Here is a 20,718-nt window from a genome sequence, read left to right as displayed (position 1 = left end):
AAAACTTGATTTTTGTAGATTGATTTTATAATCTATTTCACTAAATTTTTTTGTTTGTAGTCATTTTCAATGGGTTCCTTTGGGTTTTCTAGATACGTACTTATATAATTCTTAGCTCTTGTAGTATGATGGATAACACAAATGGATTTTAGAGTATTGAATCCACTCTACTTGGTCATGATGAATATTTTGATGTGCTGTTGCAATCTGTTAATTATTTAATATTTTTATTGATATTTAGAAGTGATATTGGTCTATAGTTGCGTTTTGTTGATACAATCTTTGCAGATCGAGATTGAAGTTGTACTCACTTCATAAAATAACTTAGAAATAGAATTTCCCTGAGAAACAATCTGGACCGGGTACATTTTTGTGGGAAAGCTCTTTTAATACTTCCTCTATTTCTTCTGTGGTATTATATATGTTTAGACTTTCTGTCTCCACTGGGGTTGATTTTGACAAGTTGTGTTTGTCCAGAAAATTATCTGCTTCATCTACTTTTCCAAATTTATTTGCAAAGAATTATATAAAGTAGATTCTTGTCATGTTTTAAAAAAGTGTGCAGTTTTGATGGTTATTTCCTCCTTGTCATTTCTAATTTTATGTATATGGTACACCCCCCCACCCCTGCCTTTTTTCCACAATTATATTAGCTAATGGGTTCTTTTATTATGCTTTTTTCAAATAATTAACTTTTGGATGTATTTATTAGTTCTATGTTTTTCTGGTTCTAACTCGTATCTTTTTTTTCTTTTCCATTATGGTTTATTACAAGATATTGAATATAGTTCCCTGTGCTATACCATAGGAACTTGATGTTTATCCATTCTAAGTGTAATAGTTTGCATCTACTAACCCCAAACTCCCAGTCCATCCCCCCTAACACCCCCTCCTTCGCAACCACAAGTGTGTTCTCTATGTCTGTCAGTCTGTTTCTGTTTTGTAAAAAAGTTCATTTGTATCATATTTTCAATTCCACATGTAAGTGATATCATATGATATTTGTCTTTCTTTTCGTGACTTACTTCACTTAGTATGATAATCTCTAGGTCCATCCATGTTGCTGCAAATGACGCTATTTCATTTTTTTAATGGCTGAGTAATATTCCATTGTATATATGTACCACATTTTCTTTATCCATTCATCTGTCAGTGGACATTTAGGTTGTTTCCATGTCTTGGCTATTGTACATAGTGCTGCAGTGAACATTGGGGTGCATGTATCTTTTTGAATTAGTAACTCACATCTGTTTTGAGATATAATTTACTTACTGTAAAATGTATTATGGGTACAGTTTGATGATTCTGACATATTTATACACCAAGACAACAAAACACCAAACAAAATAGAAAACAATTCCATCACACTAGAAAGTTTCTTCTTTCTCCTTTCTGGACAACTTCCTATGCCACCCCAGAGATAAAAATATTCTTTTTTAAAATTATATTTATTTATTTTTATTTGGCTGCAATGTGTCTTAGTTTTGGCACGTGGGATCTTCATTGCCATGTGCGGGATCTTCGTTGAGGCATGTGGGATCTTTTAGTTGCGGCATGCCAACACTTAGTTGCAGCGTGCGGGATCTAGTTCCCTGACCAGGGGTCAAACCCAGGCCCCCTGAATTAGGGGCATGGAGTCTTAGCCACTGGACCACCAGGAAAGTCCCAACAATTTTCTAATATTTATCACTATAGTTTAGTTTTGCAAGTTCTCAAACATCTTACATGGGATCATACAGTACGTACTATTTTGTGTCTGACTTGTTATACTTAATATATTTTTGAGACATACATTCTTGAGTGTATCAGTAATATGTTTTTAAAAAATTTCTGAGTAGTATTACACATTTTTTATAGCACAGTTTATGCATCTGTCTGTTGATGATTTTGGTTTGTTCCAGTTTGGGCTATAAAGAAAAGCTGCTGTAAATATTTTTGCCCAAGTCTTTTTGTGGACACATGGTTTCATTTTTCTTGGCTGAATACCTAGAAGTAGAATAGTTGGCTCATAAGGTACGTGTATGCTAAACTGTATAAAAAACAGGTTATTCCACTTCTGGGTATTTATCCTAAGGAAATGAAAACATTAACTCAAAAATATGTCTGCACCATGTTCATTACAGCATTATTTACAATAGCCAAGACATGGAAGCAACCTAAGTGTCCACCAATGAATGAATGGATAAAGAAAATGTAGTATGTATATCTATATATATACAATGAAATATTATTTATCCATAGAAAGAAGGAAATCTCGCCATTTGTGACAACATGAATGGACCTTGAGGGCATTATGCTAAGTGAAATAAGGCAGAGAAAGACAAATTCTGTATGATCTCACATATACGTGGAGTCTAAAAACAAAACAAAACAAAAAACTAAACTCATAGTTACAGAGAACAGATTGATGGGGGGAGGGGTTTGGGTTGGGCAAAAAGTACAAACTTCCAGTTATAAAATAACTAAGTCCTGGGAATGTAATATGCAGCATGGTGACCATAGTTAATAAAACTGTATTGTTTACTTGAAAGTTGCTAAGAGAGTACATCTTAAAAGTTCTCATCACAAGAAAAAAAGATCTGTAACTATGGTGACATATGTTAACTAGACTTATTGTGGTGATCATTTAGCAATATACACAAATACCAAGGCTTTATGTTGTACACTAGAAACTAATATAATGTTATATGTCAATTATACCTCAAGGAAAAATATGAAGAAGCTAAAAAAAATTATTTTTTAGAAAGGAAACAGGAATTATTTTTCCAAAGTGTTGTACCATTAACAATCCACCAACATGTGAATGTTCCAGTTGCTGTAAATCCTCATCGCCGATTAGTATTATTGGTCTTTTAAATTTTAGCCATTCTAGTGGGTGTGGAGTGATATCTCATTATGGTTTTATTTTTAATTTCTTTGGTCACTAATGTTGAGCATCTTTTCATGGTGCTCATTAGCCATTTATATATCTTCTTTTGTGAAGTGCTTTTGAAGCATTTCCCCTTTTTATTGAGTTTTTGGTCTTCTTATTATTGATTTATAAGAGTTCTTTATATATTTGGATACAATTTCTTTGTCAGATATATGTTTTGCAAATATTTTCTCTTAGTCTGTGACTTACCTTTTCCTTAATTCTATTTTTTGATGAGCAGATGTTATTAATTTTGGTGAAGCCCAATTTATTTTTTCTTTTATATATAATGCATTTTGTGTCCTCTCTAGAAAAATTTTCCCCTACCCCAAGTTCATAAGGATATTCTCCTATGTTTTCTTCTAGTTTTGTTGTTTCAGATTTACATTTAAGTCTATTTTCTATCTTGAATTAATTGTTGTATATGGTGGAGGTGTTTGTTTTTGCTTGTTTAGCATGCATATCCAGTTGTTTTATTCCTTGGAAGGGCTTTTCTTTCCCCATTGGACTGCCTTAGCATCTTTGTTGAAGATCAGTTGTCTATACATGCATGGGTCTATTTCCATTTTCTCTGTTCCACTGTCTGTTTGATCCGTCTGTTCAGTCTTACACCAGTACTACACCACCTTGATTACTTTAACTTTAAAGTAAGTTTTGAAACCAGGCAATGAAAGTCCTATGACTTTATTTATTTATTTAATAATTTTATTTATTTATTTTTGGCTGCGCTGGGTCTTCATTGCTGCGTGCGGGCTTTCTCTAGTTGCAGTGAGTTGGGGCTACTCTTCATTGTGGTACCCCGGCTTCTCATTACGGTGGCTTCTCTTGTTGTGAAGCATGGGCTCTAGGCGCGTGGGCTTCAGTAGTTGTGGCACATGGGCTTAGTTGCTCCGTGGCATGTGGGATCTTCCTGGACCAGGGGTTGAACCCATGTCCCCTGCATTTGCAGGCAGATTCTTAATCACTGTGCCACCAGGGAAGTCCCAGTCCTATGACTTAAAAAAAAGAAAAAAAACTTAACACAACTGTTGTGGTTATTCCATATCATTTGTATTTCCATTTAAATCTTAGAATCAGTTTGTCAATTTCTATAAAAAAGCTTTCTGAGATTTTTGGGGAGGTGGGTTAGTTTGATAGGGATGCCATAATAAAATACCACAGTCTGAGTGGTTTAAAATACAGAAATTTATATTCTCACAGTTCTGAAGGCTGGAGATCCAAGATCAAAGAGTCAGCAGGTTTACTCTCTCCTTTGCTTGCAGATGGCCGCCTTCACGCTGTGTCTTCCTCTGTGCATGAGCATCCCTGGTGTCTCTTTGTGTGTCCAAATTTCCTCTTTGTATAAGGACACCAGACAGATTAGATTAGGGCTCACTCTAAGGACTTTATTTTAACCTAATCACCTCTTAAACGGCCCCATCTCCAGATACAGTCACCTTCTGAGGTACTGATGGTTAGGGCTTCGACCTGTGAATTTTGGGTGGGACACAATTCAGCTCATAACAAGATTGTATTGGATCTATATATCAATTTTGAAATAATTGGCATCTTCACAATATTGAGTTTTCCAATTCAAGAACATGTTCTATCTCTCCATATATCTTAGTCTTCTTTAATTTCCAAGAGATATCTTACAGGTTTCAGTGTAGAGGGCTTGCATATATTTGGTTAAATTTACCCCTAATATTTTCTGTTTTTTTGTTGCTATTGTAAGTGATATTTAAATGTTTTTTCAGTTGTTTGTGATTAGTATATAGAAGTGCAGTTATTTTTTGTATATTGACCATGTATCCTGAAATCTTGTTAAATTCCCTTATTATAGTAGACATCTTTGACTTATTCCTGATCTTAGAGGAAAAGTGTTCCATGTTTTGCCAATAAGTATGGGGTTAATTTTAGATTTTTCATAGATATCCTATAACATCCTCAGTGGTTATGAAAGTATATCTTTCAGATTTCCAAGTGTGGGAAGCTTAAAGACTGACAGCCCCAGCAGCTGCATTCTGAAACCCATCACTTTGTGCAGCCGCCACACTTCCCAAAGCCTTCTCCCAGCCAATGCCTAGGAGATGTGGGGTTCCTATGGTGGGAGATATTGGCTTGAGGACTCCAAGATGGCTTTACCCAACTCTCTCAAAACTGCACTGGAGTTTCAGATACTTCTGCACCATCTGCCTTCTTCCTTCCTCCTTCACCTGAGCTTGGATTCATATCATGATCTGACAAGTCTCTCATCCTCTTCCAGGCCGCCTCATTTCCTCTAATAAATCTTTTGCATGTCTAATCCTATCTTGGTGTCTGCTTCTCAGAGGACCCATACTTACACAAAGACTGAGGAATTCCTCTTCTATTCCTAGTTTGCTGGGAGGTGTCTTTTTTTCCTTTAGTCATGAATATGTATTGAATTTTGTGAAAAGATTTTTCTGCATTTACTAAAAAATCATATGTTTTTTTTTCTGTTACACTGATTGCTTTTTAAAAGTTAAGCCAACTTTGTATTCCTGAGATAAACACTACTTGGTCATGAAGTTTTATCCTCCTTACATATTGTTGAATCTTAGTTGCAATATTTTCAAGGGTTTTATATCTATATTCATGGGAGATATTGATCTGTAATGTCTAGTGTCTTCCTAAGGTTTTGGTACCAAAATTATTCTGATCTCATAAAATTACTTTGGAAGAGTTCTTTCCTCCTCTATTTTTCTAAAAGTGTTTTGTAAGATTGGCATTATTTCTTTTAAATGTTTTGATAGAATTCACCAGGGCAGCCAGCTGTGCCTGGGGTTTTCTTTGTTTTCTTTTCTGCATTTTTAGTCTTTATTTCTGGCATACTTTATTGTCTGTGGGGACATTATTCTGCTCACTATTCTCTTTTTATCTTAAAATAACTTTGTGTGGGATTCAAACACAATCCTTTTTTGTTGTTCATGCTTAAAGGGCACGAGTTCTCCTATTCACTTTGGAGGGGAGGGTGGGCCAGGATCATTTTCCTAGCTTCAGAGCTCTCGAGTTCACTATGCTTTTGTTATTTCCAAGTGTTCAAATATGTGGCCTTATATATTCTAAAACCTGTTGGCTCAGTCACAGTCCCCCAGTTTTTTTTTTGTTTTTTTTTTTTTTACTCCCCCAGTTTTATCAGGAACTTTTCTTTCCTTTTCCCTTAATGCTTTGTCCTAGATAAATTAGATTCTGCTCCCAGTAATTTCTACTCAGTGTTGACCTTTGTCTTGGAAGGGAGCTCTTGTTAGTTCTAAGAGTTCATAGAACCTAGACTGTTCCAGCATTCTCTCTGATCTCATGCTCATAACCTGAAACCTGCAAGGCACCTGCCATTATGGCTGTTTCCCCCAGATTGTGTTCCCCTTCCCTTGGGAGTATCCACTGATAATTTTGGGTTCTCTGAATCTCAAGTTCAATATAAATCCCTTTGTCTCTCCTTTGCCTCCCCCTGCACACTTGCTGATGCCACATGGTCTTGGTGGTATTTGTGGTTTTCCCTCAACTGTTCATATTTTAGGACTGGTGTAGGTTCTTGTTTTGCTGTATTGTCTGCAGAATTTTGATTTTGCTATCTTAGTCTCTCTGTCTGTTGTGTGGGGTGATTCAAAAAGATAAAAAAATTATAACACCATCGCTACCACCTTCCTAGAATCCCTGAATGTCTCTGGAAATTTCATGGTGGAGGTGGGGGTGAAGATATCCAATTATATGCCCCCCTGGGAGCTTAAACAATATGTACAAGTCACCAAGAGTCCTATTTGATGTTGAAAATGTTACAACTCTTGTGAGAAACTACAAAAGACCTTTAGAATTGATGGTGGCAAGCCCAGAACACTAAAATTAATACTTGTGAAATAAAAGTGGGAAGAAAAATAAGAAGCTTCTTGTTGAGTTCTTCTCGGTACCAGGTGTTGTGCAAAGTCTTTTACATGAATTTTCTTAATTAAGTCTCTAAACCACCTTATAAGGCAGGTACTATTAACACCCCTACTTTATCACTTTTGTCACTATGTATTATCATAAGGCAGATAGTATCACCCCTACTTTACAGCATTGAAAATGAGACATAGAGTGGCTTGTAACTTTTCCACAGTCACACATATCTCCCAGACTTCAAAGGTGGTGCTCGTAGCCCTTCTACCATACCACCTCCCTCCTATTTGTGTATATACACCAGTGGGGAATGGAGCTCAGTGTCAGGGGATTACTCTCATGTAGGGAATCACTGTCAAGTAGGTATCTAAACTCTTGCTTGACTTGTGGGAAGGGCACCACATGCCTAGCGTTAATGACTTGTCTTGAGGATACAAGGCCCACCCTCCTTTCCCCTGCAAAAAGGAAAACTTTTGAAGGAATACTGTAAGAAACTGCAGCTCAGTAGTCCAATGGCAGGAAGAGAGGGCCCGCCTCAATCAGGCAGAGCAGCCAAGGTGGGTGTGTCAGTAACGGCAAGGCCAGCAGTAGAAGTTCAGTGGAGGTCACCAAATGACAGATGGGAGACCAGCCCAGTGGAAACATCTGGAAGGCTTCAGCTAATCTGGATGAGAAAGTATGAGCCAGCTTGCCACGTTGAAGAGAAGGTAGAGGGTTCAGGTCTTTGGCTCCTAAGTGATTCTCTGGAGAAACTAAGGTCATTGCTCAGATTGCTACTCAGAGGCAATATGGATTAAACATGGGGGCTCTAGAGCAAGATACCTGGGTTCACATCCTGGCTTTGTCAGTTCCTGGCTGTGGGGCATTTAGCAAGTTACTTTACTTCTTTTTTGCCTCTATTCCCTGAGCTGTAAAATGGGGACAATAGTAATACCTGCTTCATTGTGTTGCTGGTGGCATTAAATGCGTCAATACATGTAAAGCATTTTAGAATGATTCCTTGTGCCCTAAAAATCTTTAGATATGTTCCTTCCAATTACAGTCCATCTGCATTATTCTCTATTTGCAAATTTGACTACTGGCTAAAATTTACTAGTAACCCCAACATCAATACTCACAGTGCTTTTGTGGTCATTTGTGGATGTGTGCAGAGTGGGGAAAAGTTTACGTTGTCCGATGTGCATATTCCTAGCTGAGGCTGTATAAGGCGATGCTCTGCCTTCTTGTTTCAGCTCTCAGACTGTACACAGGTGTTCTTTTTTGGTCTTTTCAGTACCACATTTTCTTTTGCATTTTTGTTGGTGACTTCACTGTCTAAAATGCCCCCCAAGCCTAGTGCTGAAGCGCTGTCAACTGGTCCTAAGCACAAGAAAGCTGCGATGATCCTTACAGAGAAAATATGTGCATTAGATAAACTTCATTCAGGCATGAGTTATAGTGCTTTGGCTGTGACTCAATGTTAACAAGTCAACAATATATATGAAATAAGGTGTCTTTACACAGAAACACACAGAAAACAAGGTTATGTATTGATTGGTTGTTGAAAATGTTATGACCAGAGGCTCCCAGGAGCCTAACTCTGACTTCCCCTAGCAGCAATGGCTCTGTATCCATGACAGCTTTACAGAACATAACTACTGTGAAGGATGAGAATCAGCTGTCTTGTCTCACTTGGACTCTCCTAGCCTTGTGGCCCGGAGAAGTGAGGCTTAGGGAAACGAGCAAAGGTCTTCTTCCTTGGTGCTGGAACAGAAATGTTTTAAGCTCTGAATTACACTTTCATATGGGTCCATGCTTTTCTTGACAAGATGCAGGGAGGACACGGATGTTTTGGGAAATGTCCACCGGGGGGCTGGGTGTCTCTTTGCAGTAGTGGGGGGCGGGCCGTGGGCCCCCATGCACAAGTGCGGAAGCCAGGCCCCTGACTGCTGCGCTTGGTGAATTTGGAGGCACTCCTCCTGGCTGATGCCAGGCAGAGGTTAATCCTGGCGAGGGGTTGAGCTGTGCCTTTGCTCCCAGCCTCCTCCTCTGTAGTAGACTGACAGCTGGCTCTTATGTGGCAAGCTTCAGGGGCACCTGGCGGACACCTGACACAAAGCCCAGATCGTAGTTATTAGGTCTCCAGGGTAACTGTCACTACCTGCTCTTATACCTGAGGAGAAACGTGTATGGTGGCATGTTTGGAGCCCTCTCTGGGGTTTCGGGAGGAAATGAACCAGGGCAAGGTAACAAACAGTGTCTCGGCACCGAAATGAAAAGAATTTCTGGTATCTCAAACTGATTGGGAATCCCTTTAGTGAGAAAGGCAGTTTCAGACACATCTCACCCCCACTTCACGTTGCAAGATCATGAAGCCAGAACACAGCAAAATCACCATGGCCTGTGACATCCTGGCAAGCTGGCATCACAAGACTGTGACACTGACACACTGCACATCAACTACCAAGTGGGACTTGGCACCAACACAACCCCATACTGTGTGGTTATGATGGGGTTCTGCACTGCACACCACCATGCTGTAAGGCTAGGATTATATAATGTGGCAACCTGATCACCCCACTGCACCTCCTATGATAGCATCACATGTATATCATGATATTGCAATGCTCTGATAATACGCCAGCATACTGCAAAGCCCTGGCCTCATAGCATTTATTTTGGCCAACTTCCTTGACAGGGTCCCTATCAGCTGAGAGCCCAGATGTTTCAGGGGCCCTTAAGCCCAGCCCAGAAACACCACTGACATAGACATCTAAAGGAATCCCCTCTGGCCACTCCTTCTCTTGTGCTATTGGTGGACATGTCTGCCCCCTCCCATTAGGTGTGAGGACAGGGATCATTTCTTCTTCACCTTTGTATCTCTCAGTACTTAACATAGCACGTGGCACAGAGTGAGTATAAGTAAGAAAGTAAGGAAAAAGCTGTGTGGCGAATATGGCATTGAGTTAAAGAAATCCAGTGACATTCAGGGGTCATTGTGTAAATCACAGTCACGGGCCCAGAAGGTTCCTCAGCCTAGAATCAATGTTTCACAGAGTTCACTCATTCCTGTATTCATTTTTGCTATATTAGTGTATTACCTATTATAAGCTCAATATCTTTAAGTGTACTCATTAAAACTAAAACGCACACACACACACACACACACACACACACACACACACACACTGCAAAATACATTCCTTAAAAAAGAAAAGAAAGAGCCAAAAGAACAGGTGGCCCCCTTGCACCATCTCCCTGTGGAGCTATCCTGATGCTGGCCTCTGTGCCCTGTTGATGTGTGAGGACTGCATTTCAGATGCTGCAGGTGACCATGTGAAGCCTGAGACAGTCTGTGCCCCTTGAAGAATGAATGGTTTCATGGATTTCCATGGATTTGGTAGCATCAGCCTAAGCTGGGGGTCAGGAGGCTTGTGCATGACCAAGGCTGTGGAAGTGGTTGCCTCAGGGAGACTAGGAGACTTAGATTGGCCACTTGGGCCTGGGGTTCTTGCAGTTTGCCTGACAGGGGCTATAATCCTGGAACTACTCTTTGTTACCAGTACTACCCTAGCTAACATTTATTGAGCTCTTTTGCTCAAGTGTCTTACTTTCTCTTTTTAATTTACATAGCAACTGGATGAGGTTGGTACTTTTTACTATCCCCAGTTTGATATTTGGGAAACTGAGGCCCAGAGTGGTTGCGACCTGCACAAAGTCACACAGCTAGTAAGAAGTGGAGCCAGAGTTCAACCACAGGCTGGCAGCTCTCTAGCTCCAGAGTCTGGGCTCCGAACAATTAGACTCAACTCCCTCTGATTTGTACCTGGCTGCCCACTGTGGCTAGGAGACACAAGTAGGGGTGGATGACTGAATTTGGGATGATGTCCTATTCACCCTTTTTGCTTGGACAAAGCCATTGTCTGAGGGTTTGGAGAAGCTAGTTGGTGAGCCCTAGCCATCTGGGAGCCAGTGGTCAGTTGAGCGGTGTGGCGCTAGTCCCTGAATATGTCTGGGGCCGCAGCCAGAGCTGCACCATGAGATGCTAGAGAGACACAAATGGATCCGCCTCTCAGGCATAAATAATGAATAACATGAGGAAGTAGGATGTAGCTAATTCTATTGCCATCATTTTGCACTTTGCTTAATTAACTGATATTACCAGGGATGTGTAGTAGTAATTACTCCTTTGCTGTCATTTCCCTGTTTTCTCCCACTTATTTGATCCTGGAATCCACGTACGATCCAAGGCCTGTCCTGATTGACTATTTCTGAATCTATGACCCTTTTCATCTTGCTGACTTGCTAGGACTTTGTCCTGGTTTGGAGCACAGAGAGGTGGGCTCCTGAATGTGGGTGTCCCCAGATGGAAGCCTTGAGATGGTAAGCACAGATATTTGCCCTAAAATATAATTTCATTAATATTATATGGGAGTCAAATACATGTTCACGCATGTTCATAGAAGACCTATTCACAATAGCCAAAAGGTGGAAATAATGTCCATCAATGGATGAATGGATAAACAAAAATGTGGTAGATCCATATTTTGGAATATTATTTGGCCATATAAAGGAATGAAGTATTGATACATCTACAGTGTGGATGAACCTTGAAAAGGTTATACTAAGTGTAAGAAGTCAAACCCAAAAGGTCACATATTGTATGATCCCATTTATATGATATAGCCAGAGCAGTAAATTCATAGAGACACATGTAGATTCGTGGTTGCCTGGGACCGGGAGGAGGGGGAATGGGGAGGGACTGCTTTATGGGTATGGGGTTTCCTGCTGGCGTGATGAAAATGTTTTAGAACTAGATAGAGGTGGTGGTTACACAACATTGTGCATATACTAAATGCCACTGATTTGTTCACATTCAAATGGTTAGCTTTATGTTATGTAAATCTCACCTCAATAAAATGAGGTCAAATTTTTAAAACATTACATAGGAGAGATGTGGTTAAAGCATCGTATAATTATTGGAAAGGGTTTGAAGTCGTGACAGAAGCTACTTAGTCCTTCAGTGGAAGCAGCATATGTATTTCCCCATCTTTACACATCCCCAGGGGACAACGCATTCCCACAATGACAGGGTGGCAGCATGTGTTAACCAGTCGTATCCCGGAAGAGCATCTCGGGTAGAAGAGAGTGGTGTGGAAGGGAGAAGTGCCCAGACAGGGAGTTAGACTCCAGTTCAAGACATACTGGGCCACCTCTTCTGCCTGGGATATGGGAGGGAGAAGACTTTTAAAAATCCACTTTCTCTATGACCTATTAAAAAAAATCGATCAGAGAATACATAATTAAATAGCAATATATTTTTAGAGAAATGTTCTACTCATGGAGTTTTTCCTTAAAGTTCATTGTATTACTTAACCGTAACAGCAGCCTACTTATTATATATAGATTGGGAAGCACAGAAAAGCATAAAGAAAAAGGGGGAAAGTGACCGATTAGCCCACCATGCAGAAGTAGCTACTTTTAACAGTTTACTGTATCTTTTCCAGTGTTTTATCTTTGCCCTTTATTCACATAACTAAAACCATATTATGTACACAAATTTTTAACCTACTTCTTTTTCCTTTAATATCATAGAATCAGCATTCCTCTGGTTTATTAAAACTGCTTTGTAAACATCATTGTGTTAGCTGCACAATACTCAATTGTAAGGAGGTGTGGTTTATCTAACTACGCCCTGATCAGTAGACACTTCCATTGCCCTCTGAGAGCTAAACACTAAACTCAGCACACACAACAGGAGTCATGGGTGGAGGGACCCAGGAGATCCCGTGGGACTGACCGCATGACCAGGGTTACACAAACCTTCAGGCGAGGTAGCTGCGTGTAATCTTGGGAAGATGAGACTGGTGTGTGATTATAATTTTGCTGGTAGGACGCAAACTCACAGCAGCATATATCCTCTTTGGAGAGCAAGCAGAAGGGTATCCCCAGCCCATAGCTTGGAAAAGAAAGAACCGGAAGCTGACCGACTCGTGCAGGCCCTCCCCAGTGAGCAGGGAGTCTGGCCAAAAGATTTACATTTTTTACATCTTGGGTAGACCTTTCCTGAACCCCCTCTATATGGCAGGCAAAGGGAGTAAGGCACCCTCTATGCCTCAGAGGATGTAGCAGGGCAGGCAGGCTGATCAGTGTGATTATGAAGATGTGGGGCAGTGCAGTGCCGTCTGTGCAGTGGTGGGACTGTTCTGGGAGCGTGGAGGGGGCGTCCCAGGCCCAGTCTTGGTGTGGGGATGGGGGTGGGGACAGGGAGACTTCCTGTAGAAGGTGACACCTGAACTGAGAGGCTCAGTAGACAAACTAGAATTAGAGTCCTCTGAGCACCACCGCGGATTCTCCACATTGGTCACCCCCCTTCTGATTCCACACTCACCACGTGGCCGTTTGTAACTAATTTGACTTCCAGTATCCATAGACAATGCGCTCTTCAGATCCTTGTGATGGGGGCATTTCTCATTGCCATGGCTGTGTTAGTATCCGCTCCTGAACTTGTTTCCCATGAGTCTGTCTCCAAGAAATAGGCCCTGCTCTTTGTTCTGACCTGGTGAGTTTTCTGAGGCTGCAAGGCCAAGGATGCCCGGGCCTGACACATGGTGAACTGGCCAGGTGACCCAAGTACCCCAAGAAGGCCTCTCTGGGAACATCAGAGCTCCGCCTTCTCCTTTCTAACTGCAACAGCTCCTCCTCAAGGGTGTCATGCGGATTAATTGGGATGATGAATGGACAATGGGTCTGGCTCAGAGCTGGTGCTTGGAGGTCTAATTCTCATCCTCCTCCCTCGCAGACTCTCCTGCTCCTGTTCGGGGGCAGCGGGTGAGTGGAGAGGATGAGTCACATCGCACCCTCCAGCTAGTTCTCTCAGTTCATTAACCAAGCCATCAGTCAACGTGACTAATTGTTACTTTTTTGAGATAAATGTTTAAAATATCATCTCTTATGACAAGGTTCTTTAAAAGCTTTGCTGGGGGTGGTAGGGGAAGATAATACGCATGCACTGAACAACCAGAAAATCACACTGGAAGCAATTTGACTGTGAAGGTTCCCTCCTAGGCCTGGGCTGGATGTTTATGGTCAGCGTCCGATCTGACCAGGCAGTGCCCAGCTACGTAACCGGCAGAGCTGGAACTCACACCCAGATCTGCCTTTCTAAGCCCCAGCGCCTGTACTGTTGGCTGCGATGTGTGGTGCCTCCATGTGTGGTGAGTGGACGGAAAGTCATGGACTTTGGTGTCAGATGGGCCTGGCTTTGCCTGACAAGCTGTGTGAACTTGGACAGACCATTCAGTCTCCTTAACAACCAGAAGACAGTAGTGGCAGCAGCAGCAATGATAATGACTCACACAGGGCACTTGCTAGGAGCCAGGCGTGATTTACTATATTAACTTGTTTAACTTGCAACTGCCCTATGAGGTTGATACTATTATTATGTTGCCAGGGAGTTAATAGCAGTGACCTCAGTGTGACCGCATGAAGATTAAATGAGATACTATGTGTGCAAGTGCTTGGCTTGGCAGAGGGTAAGGGTTAAATATTAGGGAATGTGGGTGACTACAGCTCTGAGAAAGACGCCGGCTCTTTGCTGCCAACATCCTCCATTTGTGAGAAGAGACAATCCCGAGCTGGATTAGAATCCGGGTGCTCTTTGATTTTCTCCGCCCAGTATAACTGCTCTGGTTCACCAAGCTGCCGTCTGGCGCTCCATGATGTCAGCTGAGTGAACGAGCCACAGGGTCATAAGTCCCCTGGAGCTGACTTTGTCATCACATATTCCAGCACAGACAGGCCATTTCCTCAGACACAGAAAGCTTGTCCCTGAGAGAAGGTATAGGGGCTGCTCTTGAGCCTCTGGTGCAGTTGTGTGATGTTAGGGGCTCTGCTTTTTTTTTTTTTAACATCTTTATTGGAGTATACTGCTTTACATTGCTGTGTTAGTTTCTGCTGTATAACAAAGTGAATCACCTATACCTATACTTATATCCCCACATCCCCTCCCTCTTGTGTCTCCCTCCCACCCTCCCTATCCCACCCCTGTAGGTGGTCACGAAGCAGCGAGCTGATCTCCCTGTGCAATGCAGCTGCTTCCCACTAGCTAGCTGTTTTACATTTGGTAATGTATATATGTCCATGCCACTCTCTCACTTCTTCCCAGCTTACCCTTCCCCTCCCCTTGTCCTCAAGTCCATTCTCTACATCTGCGTCTTTATTCCTGTCCTGCCCCTACGTTCTTCAGAGCCATTTTTTTTCCGATTCCATATATATGTGTTAGCATACGGTATTTGTTTTTCTTTCTGACTTACTTCACTCTGTATGACAGACTCTAGGTCCATCCACCTCACTACAAATAAGTCAATTTCGTTCCTTTTTATGGCTGAGTAATATTCCATTGTATAAATGTGCCACATCTTCTTTATCCATTCATCTGTCAGTGGACACTTAGGGTGCTTCCACATCCTGGCTATTGTAAATAGTGCTGCAGTGAACGTTGTGGTACATGACTCTTTTTGAGTCATGGTTTTCTCAGGGTATATGCCCAGTAGTGGGATTGCTGGGTCATATGATAGTTCAATTTTTAGTTTTTTAAGGAACCTCCATACTGTTCTCCATAGTGGCTGTATCAATTTACATTCCCACCAACAGTGCAAGAGGGTTCCCTTTTCTACATACCCTCTCCAGCATTTATTGTTTCTATATTTTTTGATGATGGCCATTCTGACCTGTGTCAGGTGATACTTCATTGCGGTTTTGATTTGCATTTCTCTAACGATTAGTGATGTTGAGTATCCTTTCATGTGTTTGTTGGCAATCTGTATATCTTCTTTGGAGAAATGTCTATTTAGGTCATCTGCCCATTTTTGGATTGGGTTGTTTGTTTTTTTGATATTGAGCTGCATGAGCTGCTTGTATATTTTAGAGATTAATCCTTTGTCAGTTGCTTCGTTTGCAAATATTTTCTCCCATTCTGAGGGTTATCTTTTCGTCTTGTTTATGGTTTCCTTTGCTATGCAAAAACTTCTAAGTTTCATTAGGTCCCATTTGCTTATTTTTATTTCCATTTCTCTAGGAGGTGGGTCAAAAAGGATCTTGCTGTGATTTATGTCATAGAGTGTTCTGCTTATGTTTTCCTCTAGGAGTTTTATAGTGTCTGGTCTTACATTTAGGTCTTTTCTTTTAATATAAATTTATTTATTTTATTTATTTATTTTTGGCTGCCCTGGTCATCGTTACTGCGCAGGCTTTCTCTAGTTGTGGTGAGCAGAGCGTACTCTTCATTGCGGTGCACGGGCCTCTCATTGCGGTGGCTTCTCCTGTTGCAGAGCACGGGCTCCAGGCACACAAGCTTCAGCAGTTGTGGCTTGCAGGCCCTAGAGCGCAGGCTCAGTAGTTGTAGTGCACGGGCTTAGTTGCTCCATGGCATGTGAGATCTTCCCGGACCAGGGCTCAAACCCATGTCCCCTGCTTTGGCAGGTGGATTCTCATCCACTGCGCCACCAAGGAAGCCCTTACATTTAGGTCTCTAATCCATTTTGAGTTTATTTTTGCGTATGGTGTTAGGGAGTGTTCTAATTTTTTTCTTTTACATGTAGCTGTCCAGTTTTCCCAGAACCACTTATTGAAGAGCCTGTCTTTTCTCCATTGTATATTCTTGCCTGCTCTATCAAAGATAAGGTGACCATATGTGCATGGGTTTATCTCTGAGCTTTCTATCCTGTGCCATTGATCTATATTTCTGTTTTTGTGCCAGTACCATACTGTCTTGATTACTGTAGCTTTGTAGCATAGTCTGAAGTCAGGGAGCCTGATTCCTCCAGCTCCGTTTTTCTTTCTCAAGATTGCTTTGGCTATTTGGGGTCTTTTGTGTTTCCATACAAATTGTGAAATTTTTGTTCCAGTTCTGTGAAAAATGCCATTGGTAGTTTGAAAGGGATTGCACTGAATCTGTGTATTGCTTTGGGTAGTATAGTCATTTTCACAATGTTGATTCTTTAAATCCAAGAACATGGTATATCTCTCCATCTGTTTGTAACATCTTTAATTTCTTTCACCAGTGTCTTATAGTTTTCTGCATACAGGTCTTTTGTGTCCTTAGGCAGGTTTATTCCTAGGTATTTTATTCTTTTTGTTGCAAAGGTAAATGGGGTTGTTTCCTAAATTTCTCTTTCAGATTTTTCATCATTAGTGTATAGGAATGCAAGAGATTTATGTGCATTAGTTTTGTATCCTGCTACTTTACTAAGTTCATTGATTAGCTCTAGTAGTTTTCTGGTACCATCTTTAGGAGTCTTTATGGATAGTATCATGTCATCTGCAAACAGTGACAGTTTTACTTCTTTTCCAAGTGGTATTCCTTTTATTTCTTTTTCTTCTCTGATTGCTGTGGCTAAAACTTCCAAAACTATGTTTAATAACAGCGGTGAGAATGGGCAACCTTGTCTTGTTCCTGATCTTAGTGGAAATGGTTTCAGTTTTTCACCATTGAGAATGATGTTGGCTGTGGGTTTGTCATATATGGCCTTTATTATGTTGAGGTAGGTTCCCTCTATGCCCACTTCCTGGAGAGATTTTATCATAAATGGGTATTAAATTTTGTTGAAAGCTTTTTCTGCATCTATTGAGATTATCATATGGTTTTTATCGTTCAATTTGTTAATATGGTGTATCACGTTGACTGATTTGCATATACTGAAGAATTCTTGCATTTCAGGGATAAACCCCACTTGATCATGGTGTATGATCCTTTTAATGTGCTGTTGGATTCTGTTTGCTACTATTTTGTTGACAATTTTTGCATCTATGTTCATCAGTGATATTGGCCTGTAGTTTCCTTTTTTGGTAGTATCTTTGTTTGGTTTTGGTATCAGGGTGATGGTGGCCTTGTAGAATGAGTTTGGGAGTGTTCCTCCCTCTGCTATATTTTGGAAGAATTTGAGTATGAGAGGTGTTAGCTCTTCTCTAAATGTTTGATAGAATTCGCCTGTGAAGCCATCTGGTCCTGGGCTTTTGTTTGTCGGAAGATTTTTAATCACAGTTACAATTTCAGTGCTTGTGATCGGTCTGTTCATATTTTCTATTTGTTCCTGGTTCAGTCTTGGAAGTTTGTACTTTATTAAGAATTTGTCCATTTCTTCCAGATTGTCCATTCTATTGGCATATAGTTGCTTGTAGTAGTCTCTCATGATCCTTTGTATTTCTGCAGTGTCAGTTGTTACTTCTGCTTTTTCATTTCTAAATCTGTTGATTTGAGTCTTCTCCGTTTTTTTCTTGATGAGCCTGGCTAATGGTTTATCAATTGTGTTTATCTTCTCAAAGAACCAGCTTTTAGTTTTATTGATCTTTGCTATCGTTTCCTTCATTTCTTTTTCATTTATTTCTGATCTGATCTTTATGATTTCTTTCCTTCTGTTAACTTTGGGTTTTTTTTGGTTCTTCTTTCTCTAATTGCTTTAGGTGTAAGGTTAGGTGTTTATCTGAGATTTTTCTTGTTTCTTGAGGTAGGATTGTATTGCTATAAACTTCCCTCTTAGAACTGCTTTTGCTGCATCCCACAGGTTTTGGGTCATCATGTTTTCATTGTCATTTGTTTTTAGGTACTTTTTGATTTCCTCTTTGATTTCTTCAGTGACCTCTTCCTTATTTAGTAGTGTATTGTTTAGCCTCCATGCGTTTGTATTTTTTACAGACTTTTTCCTGTAATTGATATCTAGTCTCATAGCATTGTGGTCAATAAACATACTTGATATGATTTCAATTTTCTTAAATTTACCAAGGCTTGTTTTGTGACCCAAGATATGATCTATCATGGAGAGTGTTCCATGAGCACTTGACAAGAAAGTGTATTCTGTTGTTTTTGGATGGAATGTCCTATAAATATCAATGAAATCCATCTTGTTTAATGTATCATTTTAAGCTTGTGTTTCCTTATTTATTTGCATTTTCATTGATCTGTCCATTGTTGAACATTGGGCGTTAAAGTCCCCTACTATTATTATGTTACCGTCAATCTCCCCTTTTATGGCTGTTAGCATTTGCCTTATGTATTGAGGAGCTCCTGTGTTGGGTGCATAAATATTTACAATTGCTTTATCATCTTCTTGGATTTATATCTTGATCATTATGTAGTGTCCTTCTCTGTCTCTTGTAATAGTCTTTATTTTAAAGTCAAGTTTGTCTGATGTGAGTATTGCTACACCAACTTTCTTGTGATTTCCATTTTCTTGGAGTATCTTTTTCCATCCCCTCACTTTCAGTACATATGTGTCCCTAGGTCTGAAGTTGGTCTCTTGTAAACAGCATATATATGGGTCTTGTTTTTGTATCCATTTAGCCAGTCTATGTCTTTTGGGTGGAGCATTTAATCCATTTACATTTAAGGCAGTTATAGATATGTATGTTCCTATAACCATTTTCTTAATTGTTTTGGGTTTGTTATTGTAGGTTTTTTTTCTTCTCTTGTGTTTCCTGCCTAGAGAAGTTCCTGTAGCATTTGTTGTAAAGCTGGTTTGGTGGTACTGAATTCTCTTAGCTTTTGCTTGTGTGTAAACGTTTTAATTTCTCCCTCTAATCTGAATGAGGTCCTTGCTGGGTAGAGTAATCTTGGTTGTAGTTGTTTCCCTTTCATCACTTTAAATATGTCCTGCCACTCTCTGCTGTAAGATCAGCTGTTAACCTTATGGGGATTCCCTTGTATGTTATTAGTTGCTTTTCCGTTGCTGCTTTCAATATTTTTTCTTTGTTTTTAATTTTTGATAGTTTGATTAATATGTGTCTTGGCGTGTTTCTCCTTGGATTTATCCTGTATGGGACTCTGTGCTTCCTAGACTTGATTGACTATTTCCTTTCCCATATTAGGGAAGTTTTCAACTATAATCTCTTCAAATATTTTTCTTTTCTTTTTCTCTTCTTCTTCTGGCACCCCTATAATTCAAATGTTGGTCCATTTAATGTTGTCCCAGAGGTCTCTGAGACTGTCCTCAATTCTTTTCATTCTTTTTTCTTTATTCTGCTCTCTGGTAGTTATTTCCACTATTTTATCTTCCAGGCCACTTATCCGTTCTTCTGCCTTGGTTATTCTGCTATTGATTCCTTCTAGAGAATTTTTAATTTCATGTATTGTGTTGTTCTTCATTGTTTGCTCTTAAGTTCTTCTAGGTCCTTGTTAAACGTTTCTTGTATTTTCTCCATTCTATTTCCAAGATTTTGGATCATCTTTGCTATCATTACTCTGAATTCTTTTTCAGGTAGACTGCCTGTTTCCTCTTCATTTGTTTGGTCTGGTGGGTTTTTAACCTTGCTCCTTCATCTGCTGTGTATTTCTCTGTCTTCTCTTTTTGCTTAGCTTACTGTTTTTGGCATCTCCTTTTCGCAGGCTGCAGGTTCGTAGTTCCCGTTGTTTTTGGTGTTTGCCCCCAGTGGCTAAGGTAGGTTCAGTGGGTTCTGTAGGCTTTCTGGTGGAGGGGACTGTTGCCTGTGTTCTGGTAGATGAGGCTGGATCTTGTGTTTCTGGTAAGCAGGGTCGTGTCTGGTGGTGTGTTTTGGGGTGTCTTCGAACTTATTATGATTTTAGGCAGGCTCTCTGCTAATGGGTGGAGTTGTGTTCCTATCTTGCTAGTTGTTTGGCATGGGGTGTCCAGCACTTTGGCTTGCTGGTCGTTGAGTAGAGCTGCATCTTAGCATTGAGATGGCGATCTCTGGGAGAGCTCTTGCTGATTGATATTACTTGGGGCCGGGAGGTCTCTTGTGGTCCAACGTCCTGAACTCGGCTCTCCCACATCAGAGGCTCAGGCCTCACATCCAGCCAGAGCATGAAGACCCTGTCAGCCACATGGCTCAGAAGAAAAGAGAGAAAGAATAGAAAGAAAAAAGAAAGAAAGAATGAAAGAAAGAACAAAAGAAAGAAAGAAAGTTATTAAAATAAAAATTTTGAAAAATATTACTAAAAT

The sequence above is a fragment of the Tursiops truncatus genome, chromosome 8, assembly GCF_011762595.2.
Source record: "Tursiops truncatus isolate mTurTru1 chromosome 8, mTurTru1.mat.Y, whole genome shotgun sequence".
NCBI lineage: Eukaryota > Metazoa > Chordata > Mammalia > Artiodactyla > Delphinidae > Tursiops > Tursiops truncatus.
This window is presented reverse-complemented; position numbering follows the sequence as displayed.